We start from the raw sequence: 16,743 nt of genomic DNA, 5'->3' as shown, positions 1-16,743 counted from the left end.
ATGTCACAATCGTCATGTACAGCATATTTGATCTGGGGACAGCCAACACAACAGTTGTTTGACGCATGGCAATTTAAAGTAGTTCTAATTATGCACTGTTGTTCAGCTCTCTTTTATGTTTGAAATCGACAAAAGGCAGGTCTCTCGCCCTTTGAGTATTCCCTGGGGTATCAGCCCCTGCTCTTCCCTGAGCAAGAGGTCGGCATACCTTCGGCCCAGATGTTTGTCCGCCGCTGTCGTCGTACCTGGAAGAGAACCCGGTCAGACTTCTCAAGACCACCTCCAAGTATTGACGACAAGCGGACCGCCACCGGACCCCAGCTCCCCGGTATCGTCTCGGGTAGAAGGTATGGCTGTCCACCCGATACCTGCCCCTCCGATGGGAGTCCCGCAAACTTCCCCCCTGGTTTATCGGCTCTTTCCCCATCGCCAGTGTCATTAGCCCCTATGCTGTTCGTCTTCTGTTGCCCCGTACCCTCCATATACGTCCCACTTTTCATGTTTCTAAAATCCAACCGATGTCTCACAGCTCCTTGTCTCCTTTTGTTACTTTGACACTGTCTGCATCTGGGTCTTCCCTAAAACGTGATAGATCTTTCCTCTCAATAGCAGCTCATCATGTCCCTCATTGTCCCGAAACAATACACTAGTTTGTCTCTAAACTTTTAGGTCCCAATCGGTGGACATCTTTACACACAAAGGCGTGTTGCCATACATCTCTTCCACAAAAACTGTAAAATGTTAACACCACAGCCATGTCTTTCCAGGAGACGTGCTGAACCAGCAAATCTTCTGCAAGAGGTCCAAACAGTTGATGGTTAAGGTCTACACCACTTCAGGCAATCTTATCCAGCTGGCAAATGTGTCTGCCTTTATGGATTGACAGAAAATATTTATATAAGCGGTATAGGGCTCTGTATCATCAAACAGTCATGCAGATATATCCAAAGAATGTTTAAAAGATCAAATACAAGGGAGTGAGTGTACAATACAATATTTAAGACTAACTCAAAAAGAGAACTGGGTATTCAACAAGAATGTTATATGGTAAAAGTAACATACACCAAAAACACAGCATGGACAGTGTAGTACAGTTCAGTGTGTCTCTGTGTATTAAAGTGTAGCTACAGATTGTTACACCAGATAATGTGATTTAACCAAAGATTTTTGATATCCATTACTGGGAGGTACAGGATAGGTACTGTTTGGTGTAGCACAGCGAATTTTCGACCAACCTTAGCTTGGCAATGCTGTCTTTGTCCTCGATTCCTGGAAACACGAGTCTCAAAATATCTGTGTCCAGTTGCATGGGGTCCGTTTAAATTTATAAAAAATGTTTTACTCCATGAAGTAATCCAACAGTGTACGCAGCCATTTTATCTATATCAAGTCTTCTCTCATTGATCGAGACAGGTGTGTCCACCCCAAAGAGGCCTATGTCATGATGACAGACACCTGTCTCACCATTCCAAAGAAAAATACACTAAGTTCAGAAAACACTTGTCACTGTGGAAGGAGTGTTGTCATGGTAAAACTACCATTCAGCTGCTCTTGAGTAATCTTCAACTTGAAATCCAGCATAATGTCCAATCCAGCGAGAGGGATACAGTTCACGGGATACAGTTCTGCTACAATGACACACACAGCCAAAGGAATTCTGTTTCTCAACAAGGATCCACTCCAGGAAGAAGCACATGGTATTGTCTGTAAGACAAAAAAACATAATAAATTATTCTGCATTGCACAGTTTGAACAAGAGCTGAACTTTCCCAGCAGAACAACATTAGGGTAGACTAGTTGAACATGCATACATAGGCATAGAGATTACATTTAGAACAATCTCTATCCTAATAGAAAGAAATATGTCATAACCTTCAACCTTTGCACAGATGTACATAGGTAGGTAAGCAGACAGTATCTAGCTACTGTACAGCCATGTCTAACAGGCATGCTTAGGCAAATCTTTTTTATAACAAAACCAGCTTATCAGTTTTAGAGATTTACAACAGTTAAAGTGTTGAATTATTGTTTCTCCTCACTGTTAGCTAGTAAACTTAACTAGCTAGCTTGCTGGATAGCCAATCATTGTTATTTACATCTGTTTGGAATCATATCTTGTGTCTTGCTTATTTTGTGATTTTGAAACGCATCCACAGTCATAATCATAACTATTGTCAACCCTCGTCAATTATGTTATATAGCTAGCTAGTAAAACTATTTACAGTTGCTAGTATTGCAAATGTTTGCTAAAAAGTTACAAATGGGAGGTCCGGTGGCGCATAGTAACAAGTTAGCAGGCGCCTGGCTAACTAGCTAGCCAATGCTAGTCATATGCTAACTTTTGCCCGTAAACTTAGCCTTAGGTAGCTAATTTGTAAAGTAACCATATCTACGACTAAAAAGTGAAAAAGTTTACAATAGTGATACAATAGATCTCCGATTGTAAAATCTCTTCTATTTTTGTCATAGACATGGCTACCAGTAACTAGCAACCTACCTAGCTGTCTTAGTTAGCAAACATAAAATGTATTTGATTTCCCACCCACTGTAACACAGTAGTATGTTGGCCAGCAATACACAATATGTGACCCCCAACAGCTGGATTCGGTACTATGAAGAACATTTTGAAATGCTGTTTTTTTACATTGGACAAAGGGTCTAGACTCAGAGCTAGAAAATGGTCTATCATACACTGCATTTAAGGAACAACGGGAAAGTAATTCTGCTTTTTAAGTTGATAAACTTGTAACCACACTTTTGAGAAACTGGCCCTTGAATGTTTTGGTACACCTACTGGAGAACTCTTCTTTGTCTACACCTATTCAGCATCATTCACACCCTCATACTCCTTAGCCCCACCCATCACTTTAAGGATTCACATGCCATGTGCTAAATAACCAAAGATTTCAAGACTAAATGTGGTAAAAGTAGTAGCCTACAATAAGGAAAAAACTCCAGGTAAAAATACACTTTATCTAGTCCTCCTAATCTGATTTTGGTACAGGTCATGTTGATCTTCATATTACCATTTCTGGTAAAAACACACTATATAAAGTCTATGTTTATTTGTCACAAGCTCGGGACACAGAAGGTGTAAACGGTACAGTGAAATGGTTACTTGCATAGTAGCAAAAGTTTCCCCAGATACACTTGTATAAATTGATGGGTCATGTGAAAGAAATTCTATAACAACCCCCCAGCCACATGTAGCTACGTGGATGGGTCACTATTGTCTAGACATGTACACATCTTCATGAAATACAATAGATGGCCGTAATCACACCAAGACACACCTGGTTAACTTGATGGGTCATGTAATCATCTGGTGAAGTGGAGTCTTTTGTTTAGACAGCTAGCTATCTATCTAAACAATGAACAGGGATAATCCCAACTCATACTAATACCAATACAAACATTGTCATAGCTGTAGTATAAAGCTACAGGTAGATAAAGCTAACAAAACTAGGTTCAATGTTATCTAGGTAACATTAGGCTATAACTAGCAATGCAAATGGTTCATACACATAGATCATACACGTAAAGTTAGTCAGCGAGCCAGCAAGCTAACGCTCGCTAGCTAGCAAACGGTACGCTTTAACTTGCAATGAAAACCACTTTGACAAAATCAGAAACACATCATACAGTACATCTTGTTTGGCCAGCATCGTGTCACGTCTTTCCGGTTCACATTGACCGTGGCATGTGCAGAACGTATCCCATCACAACTTTGTCCAACTGAATGTCGATAGCACCTGCTAAATTCAATGCATCCCCTTACAAAAATGTACCATGGCAGTAAAATGAGAAAAAAAAATACCATCGTACTATCATAGGATGTATCATGTGGCATGCGAATCCCAGACCTCCTGGGCAATTATGTGTGAAACATCTCACTGACCTAGAAATGCCATGGACATGATGAAAACAAGCCCAGATTACCCTAGGGCGAAATTCCCCTTTAAGGATTAATGAATTGCTTTTTCAACATTGCTCAGTGGTGGTGATTATGGACTATTTAAAACAGCCCCACAAATAAGCCAACGTTCCTTAAACAGACATCTAACTCTTTGATTACACCGACAGCGTCAATGCGCAGAAATAGTACGCAGCATCATCTGGATATGTATGCAACAAATGTTCAACATTCACCTTCTGCTACCATTTCTGTCAAGCCGTCTACGCATACAGTTTGACGCATATGTTCGCTACATCCAACGCATGCACAGCAACTGCCTCTGCAAAGCAACGCTGCAGGGCAAACGCAGAGTTTAATTGGAATTGACTGTAATTCTGGTGTGCCAAAATGCAATGACACTGTCGGTGTGTTCGAAGCATTCTGTCAAACGCCACACACCCCCTTGATGTTCAATGGCTGCTGGGCTTGAACCTCGAACGCGTCATAGGAGGAGTGATTTCAATTTGTGCTCCCTGTTGGCTTTGAACTAAGGAGTAGCTCCGCCTTCATATCACAAAAGCGGTGTATAGCCATGAACAAGAATCCCGTTCTATTAACAGAGCTCGACTGTCTGACATGAGAAACACTTCATTCACCATATGTAGCCTATTTGAAATCCCATGAAGTCGGCCAACACAGTATGGAAACAGATTTAGCCTACTTCTGGACTCGTCTGCATGATCTCCAAACGGAATACTAAACAACTGTTTGAAGTTGTTCCATCTTGAGAACGGCAACAGTCGATCGTTGCAGCAGTCCACGAATTGGTTGAACTCGCTTACGCCTCGTGTTGTGACACGCGCCACCATCGTGATCATTTCTTCGCCTTGACTTCACATAAAACTACCACGACGGAAAGGTGAGCACCGGATGACATTTATCCACTTTTTTTTTTTACCAACGTCCAATATGGTTCAAAGTTGCAGCCTGTGGTTCGGACGACTGTTAGACTTGTACATAGTAATGCATTTATGGCTATAATTGGAACATGTTGGTGCCCGTTTCTAGTCGATGTCTGACATGTTCGGACAGATTCTTGAGCGTAAGTTATTCGTCCGTGATTCTACATTTCCCTCTTTCCGGTGGTGAAAGTGGAGAACATGACTCACTTTTACCACTCATCGTAGCACACATCTCTTAACGGTTCGTCCATGCTGTTCTTGGAGGGGTGGGTGGGTGTCTTGACTTGACTGCATCACAGCTGCAAGAGAGCACTTATACAATGGGGAGTTGTGCTCCGTAATGGTCATTAAAAGCAGGGATGGGTGTATTTATGGCCCTTGAGCGCAATATTAAACGAGAAGGATATATTGCTAATCTGCCTTGGTGGCAAGCGGGCCTGACCACTGCTCACTGTAGGCCTGCTATTGGTACTATTTATAGTGTCTGTTAATGGTACAGTCATGCTTTTAATTACAAACGACTTCCCCTCGCTTGTGTGAGCAGATTATTTGTTCATTTTAAACGGAGGGGTTGGGTTTTGACAGGTTTTCATTAGTGTAGGTTTACCTAGGGCAGAGGGAGCAATGCGTCTCTACAAAGTGACTGGTGAAATTTGAACGGAGCCACTGATATATGGGACTTGTTGATGCACATGAATTGAATTTAAACAAGAAAAGGCCAACATGCCTTAGCCTACAAAATGCCTGGTGGTCTTATAAAACAGTTAGTACTCACCATATGTTGAGAAAATAAGGTTATATAGGCCTATACTACCTAGGTAGGTGTTTCTCCAAAGAAGCTTTGCAATATAAAAAGATTATATGATTGGGAGATGAGCATCAAATTGAACATGGATAACATGACAGCTCCCCACTTAGGAAACCCGTCAATGTATACTGAACAGAAATATAAATGCAACATGCAACGATTTTGCCGAGTTACAGTTCATAAGGAAACCAGTCAATTTAAATAAATGAATTAGTCCCTAATCTATGGATTTCACGTGACTGGGCAGGGGCGCAGCCATGCCCCAGCCAATCAGAATGGCTTTATTACAGACGGAAATACTCCTCAGTTTCATCAACTGTCCGGGTGGCTTGTCTCAGACAATCCCGCAGGTGAAGAAGCTGGATGTTGAGGTCCTGGGCTGGCGTGGTTATATGTGGTATTTACTGGATGCGCTGCCAAATTCTCCAACATGATGTAAGAGGTGTTTTATAGTAGAGAAATGAACATTAAATTATCTGGCAACAGCTCTGGTGGACGTTCCTGCAGTCAGTATGCCAATTGCATGCTCCCTCAACTTAAGACATCTGTGGCATTGTGTTGTGACAAAACTGTACATTTTAGTGACCTTTTATTGTACAAGGTGCACCTGTGTCATGATCATGCTGTTTAATCAGCTTCTTGATATGACACACACGTCAGGTGGATGGATTTTCTTAGCAAAGGAGACATTCTCATTAACAGGGACGTAAACAGATTTGTTCACAACATTTAGAGAAATAAGCTTTTTGTGCTTATGGAACATTGCTGGGATCTTTTATTTCAGCTCATGAAACATGGGACCAACACTTTACGTGTTGCATTTATATTTTTGTCCAGTGTATTTCTCCCCAAGTGAATAATTCAATGAAGAAGAGCCAAATGCAATTGTGTATCGGCAAGTGAACTATTATTTGCTCTGTCAACCTGAAACCAGATGCAATCCATCAGTCTGTACTCAGACAGCCACGGTATTGTGTTCCTCCTCATTAGCCTCTGTTTTTAATCAGTCTATTACTAGAGCGGAACAGCGCCGTCTCTTCTCCTCACTAACCTTTTTGTTTTGCTTGATAATTCATTTATCATGAAACACTGCAACGGAGACCACGGTTATTACAAATCAGAGCCAACAGACGCTTATTTCTCGATAATGACTCCAGTTTATCAGAGGAAAGAGTGTAAGTAGCCTAGTCAAAGACAGATTGCCAGGCAGACTCAAACTTTAATCTAAACAAATGTAACTCTGTCACCCCCCCCCCCCCCCAAAAAAAATGTGGTCCTTCGGTGTGTGCCACTCTTTCCTCTGTCTGGTACGCTTGCGTAGACTTTCCTAACCCCATTTTCTCTTTTTTTGTATTTAGAAAGCCAAGATGCTCCTTTTGCCTGGAGAAATGCCCTACCTTGTTTTTAGCGATAGGCTCTGGTTACAGATCGGCATTACAGAGTTGTGCAAAGGTCTGCTTGGAGGTGATAAGATGGAACACTAAGTCATTGTGCCCTCCAAACTAGGTGGGTGTCTAGTGTGTTCAGTGGGGAGATGAGCTTGTCTACGTCCCGTATAGGCTAATGTACAGTTGAAGTCGGAAGTTTACATACACCTTAGCCAAATACATTAAAACTCCGTTTTTCACAATTCCTGACATTTAATCCTAGTAAAAATGCCTGGTCTTGGGTCAGTTAGGATCACCGCTCTATTTTAATAATGTGAAATGTCAGAATAATAGTAGAGAGAATGATTTCATGTATTTCAGCTTCTATTTCTTTCATCACATTCCCAGTGGGTCAGAAGTTTACATACACTGAATTAGTATTTGGAAGCATTGCCTTTAAATTGTTTATCTTGGGTCAAATGTTTCGGGTAGCCTTCCACAAGCTTCCCACAATAAGTTGGGTGAATTTTGGCCCATTCCACCTGACAGAGCTGGTGTAACTGAGTCAGGATGTAGGCCTCGCTCGCACATGCTTTTTCAGTTCTGCCTACAAATTTTCGACAGGGTTGAGGTAAGGGCTTTGTGATGGCCATTCCAATACCTTGACTTTGATGTCCTTAATTAATTAAGCCATTTTGCCACAACTTTGGAAGTATGCTTTGGGTCATTGTCCATTTGGAAGACCCATTTGTGACCAAGGTTTAACTTCCTGACTGATGTCTTGAGATGTTGCTTCAATATATCCACATCATTTTCCTCCCTTATGAATCCATCTATTTTGTGAAGTGCACCAGTCCCTCCTGCAGCAAAGCACCCCCACAACATGATGCTGCCACCCCCACGCTTCACAGTTGGGATGGTGTTCTTCGGCTTGCAAGCCAAGCCTCCCCCTTTTTCCTTCAAACAGAATAATGGTCATTATGGCCAAACAGTTCTCTGGTCTGATGAAACAAAAATAGGACATTTCTCCAAAAGGTATGACTTTGTCCCCATGTGCAGTTGTAAACAGTAGTCTTCCTAACTGAGCGGCCTTTCAGGTTATGTCGATATAGGACTCGTTTTACTGTGGATATAGATACTCAGAGGCACTGAGTTTGAAGGTAGGACTTGCAATACATCCACAGGTACACCTCCAATTGACTCAAATGATGTGAGTTAGCCTATCAGAAGCTTCTAAAGCCATGACATCATTTTCTGGAATTTTCCAAGCTGTTTAAAGGCACAGTCAACTTAGTGAATGTAAACTTCTGACCAAACTGGAATTGTGACACAGTGAATTATAAGTGAAATAATCTGTCTGTAAACAATTGTTGGAAAAATGACTTGTCATTCAAAGTAGATGTCCTAACCGACTTTCCAAAACTAGTTTGTTAACAAGAGATTTGTGGAGTGGTTTAAAAACGAGTTAATGACTCCAACCTGAGTGTATGTAAACTTGCGACTTGAACTGTAATTGTTGAGGCTTGCGCTGCATTGAAATATCTCCCCCTCTGAAGATGATGATGACATCCCTGAGGCTCAGTCTCAGATCTTGCCTTGTGCTGCAAAAGATGAATAAATGTTTATTTGCATTTAAGAGACTAGTTTTCTTTTTTTTGCAAGGTTATTTTGGCTCTTAGTGTACGGCGGACATTTCTGCAGGTGTGTGTGTTTCTGTCTGTGTTATTGCGTTCGCTGTGCAAATACATTCGCTGTGATGCCGCATCTTGTTGCAGGTACGGCAAGGAATGTTAAAATGTTTTTATTTGCAGGGCTCCAGACTAACGTTTTACTGTACTAACCTTTTTCATTTGATGGCACCAGCCCCTTTTCAGGTATTTGCTCTCAATTAGAGGTCGACCGATTAATCGTAATGGCCGATTAATTAGGGCCGATTTCAAGTTTTTTTAACAATCGGAAATCGGTCATTTTGGACGCCGATTTAAAAAAAAAAATAAAAAAAAATAATAAATAAATAAAAAATCACAATTAAAAAAACATTTAAAAAATGTTTTATTCTTTTAAATATATTTTTTTACACCTTTATTTATCTAGGCAAGTCAGTTAACACATTCTTATTTTCAATGACGGCCTAGGAACGGTGGGTTAACTGCTTTGTTCAGGGGCAGAACGACAGATTTTTACCTTGTCAGCTCAGGGATTCAATCTTGCAACCTTACGGTTAACTAGTCCAACGCTCTAACCACCTGCCTCACGAGGAGCCCGCCTGTTACGCGAATGCAGTAAGAAGCCAAGGTAAGTTGCTAGCTAGCATTAAACTTATCTTATAAAAAACAATCAATCAGTCAATCATAATCACTAGTTATAACTACACATGGTTGACGATATTACTAGTTTATCTAGCGTATCCTGCGTTGTATTTAATCGATGCAGTGCGCATTCGCAAAAAAGGACTGTCGTTGCTCCAACGTGTACCTAACCATAAACATCAATGCCTTTCTTAAAATCAATACACAGAAGTATATATTTTTAAACCTGCGTATTTAGCTAAAAGAAATCCAGGTTAGCAGGGAATATTAACCAGGTGAAATTGTGTCACTTCTCTTGTGTCAGGGTATATGCAACAGTTTGGGCCGCCTGGCTCATTGCGAACAAATTTGCCAGAATTTTACTTAATTATGACATAACATTGAAGGTTGTGCAATGTAACAGGAATATATAGACTGATGGATGCCACCCGTTAGATAAAATACGGAACGGTTCCGTATTTCACTGAAAGAATAAATGCTTTGTTTTCGAGATGATAGTTTCCAGATTCGACCATATTAATGACCTAAGGCTCATATATTTCTGTGTGTTATTATGTTATAATTAAGTCTATGATTTGATAGAGCAGTCTGACCTAGCGATGGTGGGCACCAGCAGGCTCATAAGCATTCATTCAAACAGCACTTTTGTGAGTTTTGCCAGCAGCTCTGCTGTTTATGAATTCAAGCCTATCAACTCCCGAGATTAACCGATGTGAAATGGCTAGCTAGTTAGCGGGGTGCGCGCTAATAGCGTTTCAAACGTCACTCGCTCTGAGACTTGGAGTAGTTGTTCCCCTTGCTCTGCATGGGTAACACTGCTTCGAGGGTGGCTGTTGTCGATGTGTTCCTCGTTCGAGCCCAGGTAGGAGCGAGAAGAGGTACGGAAGCTATACTGTTACACTGGCAATACTATAGTGCCTATAAGAACATCCAATAGTCAAAGTTATGTGAAATGGAAATGGTATAGAGAGAAATAGTCCTATAATAACTACAACCTAAAACTTCCTACCTGGGAATATTGAAGACTCATGTTAAAAGGAACCACCAGCTTTCATATGTTCTCATGTTCTGAGCAAGGAACTTAAACGTTAGCTTTCTTACATGGCACATATTGCACTTTTACTTTGTTCTCTTTCTTCTGCATTTTCTCAACCAAATTGAACATGCTTCATTATTTATTTGAGGCTAAATTGATTTGATTGATGTATTATATTAAGTTAAAATAAAAGTTCAGTCAGTATTGTTGTAATTATCATTATTACAAATACATTTCAAAAATCGTCCGATTTAATCTGTATCGGCTTTTTTTAACCTCCAATAATCGGTGTCGGCGTTGAAAAATCATAATCGGTCGACCTCTACTCTCAATAGGCATAAGCTATTTTCTAGTTAATGAGATGGTTTTTACGAAAGGCATTGGCCATCTATCAGAAGACAGTTCTCATTTGCATCGCTAACGGCTACAGTGGTAGACATGCGTGCATCGCACACACACCGATGAGACTGGCTGTCCTGTGTCGCTGCTTCTTCTGAAAGTTGCAGGAAATACGAATCACTGATCTGTGATAATGGCGCGGGAGGGGGTGGCTGCTGTTTTACGGTCTCCTAACCAACTGTGCTATTGTAGGTTTTTTTCGAATTGTTAGTTACTTATTTTGTACATAATGTTGCTGCTACCGTCTCTTATGACCGAAAATATATTCTGGAAATCAGAACAGCGATTACTCAGCTCGAACTGGACGAAGATATTTTTTCTTTAATGAGTCTGATGCGAAGGATATACTGCTTTTCCGAGACCAGGTGCAAATGCCACTTATTCACATGAAGAAAATACAGAAATATAGGGGGCTGAGATCGGGGTGCCTTGTGAGAATTTGTCAGCGAGTGGGTATCCCGCCTTTACCATCTGTTCTATTGGCCAATGTGCAATCACTGGAGAACAAACTAGATGATCTCCATTTGAGATTATCCTACCAACGGGACATTAAACTGTAATACCTTATGTTTCACAGAGTCTTGGCTGAACAACGACACGGATAATATACAGTTGGTTGGGTTTTCTGTGCATCGGCAGGACAGAACCAGCTATGTCTGGTAAGATGAGGGGTGGTTGTGTATTTGTCAATAACAGCTGGTGTGCGATGTCTAATACTAAGGAAGTCTCGGTATTGCTTGCTTGAGGTAGAGTACCTCATGACAAGCTCTAGACCACACTATCTACCAAGAGTTGATCTATATTTTTCATAGCCGTCTATTTACCACCACAAACCGACGCTGGCACTAAGAATGCACTCAGCGAGCTGTAAAAGACCATAAGCAAACAATAAAATGCTCATCCAGAAGCAGCGATCCTAGTGCACTTAAATCTGTTTTACCTAATTTCTACCTGCATGTCACATGTGCAACCAGAGGTGGAAAAAACTCTAGACCACCTTTACTCCATACACAGAGACGCATGCAAAGCTCTCCATCCCCCTCTATTTGGCAAATCTGACCATAGTTATATTCTCCTGATTCCAGCTTACAAGCAAGAACTAAAGCAGAAAGTACCAGTACCAACTAGTACCAGTACCAACTAAAGTACCAGTACCAGTGACTCGCTCAATACGGAAGTGGTCAGATGACGCGGATGCTACGATACAGGACTGTTTTGCTAGCACAGACTGGAATATGTTCCAGGATTCATCCAATGGCATTGAAGAGTATGCCACCTCAGTCACTGGCTTCATCAATAAGCGCATCGACAACATCATCCCCATAGTGAACGTACGTACATATCCCAACCAGAAGCCATGGATTACAGGAAACATCCGCACCGAGCTTAAGGCAAGAGCTGCCGCTTTCAAGGAGTGGGACACAAATCCGGACGCTTATACAGTGGTTGCTCAGCTAAAAGTTTTGAGATTATGCTGCGGGATTTAAAGGTAATTTGTGGTTTAGTACGGTACCCTGCGTCACTGCTTCATTGCTCCAGACCACCGCAAGGGGGAGTTAGGACACAAAGCATAATCAGTTCTCTAAGGCGCTAAATGGGTCTACCTGACAATGAATGGGTGATTTAAAAAAAAACTAATAGAAACTGATAAATGTGCACGGCTTCAAAATTGAATTTCAATGAACTGAATGATGAGGATGAAGCAGGTGATTTGAATTTATAAATGAAAATGTTCAATTCTATTCCATGATGTTCTTAAGATATACACTACCAGTCAAACATTTTAGAACACCTACTCATTCAAGGGGTTTTCATTTCTTTTTAGTATTTTCTACATTGTAGAATAATTGTGAAGACAAACTATGAATTAACACACATGGAATCATGTAGTAACCAAAAAAGTGTTCAACAAATCAAAATATTTTATTTTAGATTCTTCAAATTGCCAACCTTTGCATCGATGACAGCTTTGCACACTCTTGGCATTCTCTCATCCAGCTTCACCTGGAATTATTTTCCAACCGTCTTGAAGGAGTTCACACATATGCTGATCACGTGTTGGCTGCTTTTACTTCAATCTGCAGTCTGACTCATCCCAAACCATCTCGGGATTGTGGATGCCAGGTCATCTGATGCAGCACTCATCACTCTCCTTCTTGGTAAAATAGCCCTTACACAGCCTGGAAGTGTGTTTGGATTATTGTCCTGTTGAAAGACATGATAGTCGAACTAATCCCAAACCAGATGGGATGGCGTATCGCTGCAGAATGCTGTGGTAGCCTTGCTGGTTATGTGTGCCATGAATTCTAAATTAATCAGACTGTGTCACCAGCAAAGCACCCCCACACCATAACACCTCCTCCATGCTTTATGGTGGGAAATACACATGCAGAGATCATGAGTTCACCCACATCGCGTCTCACAGACACAGCAGTTGGAACCAAAAATCTCAAATTTTCAGCCTAAAGGACAAATTTCCACCGGTCTAAAGTTCATTGCTCGTGTTTCTTGGCCCAAGCAAGTCTCTTCTTCGTAGTGGTTTCTTTGCAGCAATTCGACCATGAAGGCCTGGTTCACGCAGTCCCCTCTGAACAGTTGATGTTGAGATGTCTATTACTTGAACTCTGAAGCAATTCTGAGGCTGGTAACTCTAATGAACTTGTCTTCTGCAGCAGAGGTAGCTCTGGGTCTTTCATTCCTGTGGCTGTCCTTATGAGAGCCAGTTTCATCATAGCGCTTGAAGATTTTTGAGAATGCACTTGAAGAAACTTTCAAAGTCCTGAATGTTTCTGTGTTGACTGACCATGTCTTAAAGTAATGATGGACTGTTGTTTCTCTTTGCTTATTTGAGCTGTTCTTGCCATAATATGTACTTGGTCTTTTTTCCAAATAGGGCTATCTTCTGTATACCACCGATACTTTTTCACAACAATCTAATTGGCTCAAACGCCTTAAGAAGGAAATAAATTCCACAAATTAACTTTTAACAAGGCACACCTGTTAATTTAAATGCATTCCAGGTGACTACCTCATGAAGCTGGTTGAGAGAATGCCAAGTGTGCAAAGCTGTCAAGGCAAAGGGTGGCTATTTGAAGAATGTAATAAACAACTCAAAATATATTTTAGAACACTTTCTTTGGTTACTACGGGATTCTAGATCTGTTATTTCATAGTTTTGATGTCTTCACTATTGTTTTACAATGTAGAAAAGAGTAAAAATAAAGAAACCCTTGAATGAGTAGCTTTTCAAAAATGGTAGTGTATGTGTTGACTGAATAATAAGCAAGTGATGTCTGCTAAGTAAGTTGACATGTTGCGGTTCTTCTGATGAAGGTGCTCATGGGCCTATTTGTATAATGAATAAGAATACGAAGGGCAGAAATTAAAGCATTAGACCTCACTAAAGGTGTCAGTCATACAAAGTTAGCCTTAAATCTGAACTGGTTTTACAGCACTCGCTCATCTTCAACCATCAGTGAGCCAGACAAAATTAAAAGGGCCTAATTGTCTCACTCCATGTTCAAGAATGGCTTTTTCCCCCCCTTGATTTAGGTTACAACCGCTCACTTTCGGTTATTTGAAAATGAAATCATCTCCAAAATACCGAAAAATGAGATTGAACTCTGTAAACAAGGTTTCCAGTCCGAGAATGGTAAATGACTAATTAATACATTAATTCAATACATTGAAATACAAAATAACCCACCCATCCATTTTGGGCTCCCGAGTGGTGCAGCGGTCTAAGGCACTGCATCTCATTGCAAGGTGCATCACTACAGTCCCTGGTTCAAATCCAGGCCGTATCACATCCGGCCATGATTGGGAGTCATACGGCGGCGCACTATTGGCCAAGCGTCATCTGAGTTTTGCCGGGGTAGGCCGTCACTGTAAATAAGAATTTGTTGTAAATAAGTAATTTTTAGATACTTATTAGATATATTATTTCACTTATAATTCACTGTATCACAATTCCAGTGGGTCAGAAGTTTTAGTTCACTGTGCCTTTAAACAGCTTGGAAAATTCCATAAAATTATGTCATGGCTTTAGAAGCTTCTGATAGGCTAATTGACATCATTTGAGTCAATTGGAGGTGTACCTGTGGATGTATTTCAAGGCCAACCTTAAACTCAGTGCCTCTTTGCTTGGCATCAATTCCCATACAGCCCTAACAGATCCACAGATGATGCAATCTGAATCGCACTCCACACTGCCTTTTCCCACCTGGACAAAAGAAAGAAACACCGATGTGAGACTGCTATTAATTCGCTAACTCGTTTTTTTGTCACACTGCTTTGCTTTATCTTGGTCGCAGTTGTAAATGAAACTTGTTCTCAACTGGCCTACCTGGTTAAATAAAGGTGTGGAGAACCCCCCCCCCCCCCCAAAAAAAACAGTTCAGCGTTCATCATAGTGCCCTCAAAGCTCATCACTAACCTAAGGACCCTGGGACTAAACACCCCCCTCTGCAACTGGATCCTGGACTTCCTGACGGGCCGCCCCCAGATGGAAAGGATGGGTAACAACACATTTGCCACGCTGATCCTCAGGCCCCTCAGGGGTGCGTGCTTAGTCCCCTCCTGTACTCCCTGTTTACCCACGTCTGCGTGGCCAAGCACGACTCCAACACCATCATTAACTTTGATGACGACACAACAGTGCTAGGCCTGGTCACTGACAATGATGAGACAGCCTACAGAGGGTAGTGCATATGGCCAAGTATGTCACTGGGGCCAAGTTTCCTGCCATCCAGGACCTATATACTAGGGGGTGTCAGAGGAAGGGCCCAAAAATTGTCAAAGATTCCAGTCACCCAAGTCATAGACTGTTCTCTCTGCTACCGCACGGCAAACGGTACCAGAGTGCCAAGTCTAGGTCTAAATGGCTCCTTAACAGCTTCTACCCACAAGCCATAAGACTGCTGAACAATTAATGAAATGGCCACCCAGACTATTTACACCCCCTCACCCTTTTTTTTTTTACACTGCTGCTACTCGCTGTTTATTATCTATGCATAGTCCCTTTACCCCTACCTACATGTAGAAATTACCTCGACTTACCTATACCCCCGCACATTGACTTGGTACCGGTACCCCCTGTATATAGCATCGTTATTTTTAGTATTTTAAATATTTCTTGAACTGCATTGTTGGTTAAGGGCTTATGAGTAAGCATTTCATGGGAAGGTCTATACCTTTTTGCTTTCGGCGCCTGTGACACAATTTTACTTGATGTGTTCTGTTCATGTCTTCATTATAAACTTGGGCAAATGTAATGAATTTTCTATTGATTTCAATACATTTAATTGACTTCCTACCTAGTTCAATATGACCCAATGAGGCCTAGTGCACTCGCAATGGCCGATGCGCAGCTTCATATTTCAAAACCTTATTTGATATGGCAAAACAGTATGAAACGGCACTGCGGAAGGGAGGACACTATCATTACAGGAATAATGCACTTTACTGTTTACCCAAATCATGGTTTTATCCGTCTAAAAATGTGATGTTTTGATTGGAGGTGACCAGGTGGAATGTACAACTCGCACCAGTGTGACCAATTAAAAATGTAACTCGCACAGCCAAGTCAAAAGGTCGTAAAATACAACTATGTGGTCGCAGCCTGGAGCCCTGATTTGTGCACCCATTTGAGCCTCACACGTAGCTGCACTGCAGCAGGAGTTCTTTGGAGGCTTCAGTATGAAGACAAAGTCAAGCTTACGGGGAAATAATCATTAATTTAAGGGCAGCCTGTTAGCCCCTTCGGTTGAACACTGTCTGCTGTGTCTTCTCGGTACATGTTATGATCTGTTTGGAGTCAAGCGTGACTAACTAGTTGTATAGGGAAATTTCCAGCTGCCCAGAAATAAACTGAGGCATAGGACTTGTTGACATTGTATTTCAGGAAATGTTTGCATACCGTATAGATACTCTCTACCCCAGGGGTTTTCAAACATTTGCTCGGGGACC

At 41.3% G+C, this 16,743-nt stretch overlaps 1 protein-coding gene across 2 annotated transcripts in view; it reads left to right on the top strand.

Moving 5' to 3' along the window:
- Nucleotides 1-4,437: 4,437 nt before the first annotated feature.
- The window catches only part of LOC129863640 (LIM domain transcription factor LMO4-B-like), a 35,176-nt gene continuing 22,870 nt past the window's right edge, over nucleotides 4,438-16,743 (top strand). The window contains exon 1 of one of the 2 annotated variants that reach the window (XM_055935767.1): nucleotides 4,438-4,814. The gene's annotated coding sequence lies outside the window, so the exon portion shown is untranslated. The remainder of the gene's footprint in view (nucleotides 4,815-16,743) is intronic. The other variant, XM_055935766.1, reaches the window with a different exon arrangement.

Source organism: Salvelinus fontinalis, chromosome 10 (genome assembly GCF_029448725.1).
Source record: "Salvelinus fontinalis isolate EN_2023a chromosome 10, ASM2944872v1, whole genome shotgun sequence".
Lineage (NCBI taxonomy): Eukaryota > Metazoa > Chordata > Actinopteri > Salmoniformes > Salmonidae > Salvelinus > Salvelinus fontinalis.
This window is presented reverse-complemented; position numbering and strand designations above follow the sequence as displayed.